General features: G+C 64.4%; 1 protein-coding gene across 1 annotated transcript in view; it reads right to left on the reverse strand.

Moving 5' to 3' along the window:
* Positions 1-1078, reverse strand: part of AIM1L (absent in melanoma 1-like) — a 20045-nt gene that overhangs the window by 5433 nt on the left and 13534 nt on the right. The gene's annotated exons all lie outside the window — the stretch shown is intronic.

Genomic DNA, 1078 nt, shown 5'->3' on the forward strand with positions numbered 1-1078 from the left:
GGGACAGGACACGATGAGATGCAGTGGGGTGGGATGGGATTAGGATGGGATGGGATGGGATGCAGTGGGATGGGATGGGATGGGATGCAGTGGGATGGGATGGGATGAGACAGGGTAGGATGGGACAGGGCAGGATGGGATAAGATGGGATGGGATGGGCAGAGCACGGTCCCCCCCAGGCAGGCAGACAGGACCCACTGGCTGGGGGCGAGCAGGGCTGGGGGTCACTCACATCCCGCCTTTGACGCGCACCGACAGCACGTGGTTGTTGAAGCCCTCTGCCTGCAGGCTCCGCACTTCGCTGTTCAGCTCGATCTCCTTCCCCTCAAAACACTCCAGCCCGTGCAAGAAGATGGAGGGCTCCGAGAAAAACTGTGGGGTGGGAAAAGAGGCGTGAGGGGGACAAGCAGGAGGAGTGAGCACCCATGGGTGCAGAATGGCTCCAAGGCTGGAGAGCCAGCACCAGGGGTACCCGCAGGAGAGGAAAAAAGGGGTTCCTGGGGAATTTCTGCCCCAGTGCTGGTGGCACTCACCACTGGGACCTTCTTCAAGGAGCGGATGGTGGTGGAGGAGAGGCAGCCCATGGCGCTGAGCGTGGGGTACTCGCCCTCGGAGAGCACGTGCTGGTCCCCCGCAAAGTCCTGCCCGTCGAACAGGATCCAGCTGGCAGGGAGGAGCGTGCCCGGGCTGACCATCGTGGTGGGCATCCATCCCTCTTGCAGCATCCCCGTCCTGCCCACCCTCCTGGGGGAGCCCCCATGGGGGGGCCTGCAGGGCTGCTGGCCAGGATGATGTCCCTGTTCCTGTCCCCATTCCCATCCCAGCCAGAGGCAGAGAGGCCTTGGGACACCCTACCTGCCCCCCCGGACTCTGCAGGAGCGTGGGATGAAGGCATCAGGCAGGGCATCCTGGTCCTCCTCGAAGGCGACGTGGTCCCCCAAGAAATCAGGCTCTGAGAAGAGCAGGATCTGGGGAGGGGGAGCGGAGGGGCTCGGTGAGGGGGGTGAAGCATCACCAGCACCCCACAAGCGACCACATCCCCCGGGGGGGGCACATCCCCCTCCCCATCTGCCACCCC

The sequence above is a fragment of the Calidris pugnax genome, unplaced genomic scaffold, assembly GCF_001431845.1.
Source record: "Calidris pugnax isolate Ruff unplaced genomic scaffold, ASM143184v1 scaffold162, whole genome shotgun sequence".
In the NCBI taxonomy this organism is placed as follows: domain Eukaryota; kingdom Metazoa; phylum Chordata; class Aves; order Charadriiformes; family Scolopacidae; genus Calidris; species Calidris pugnax.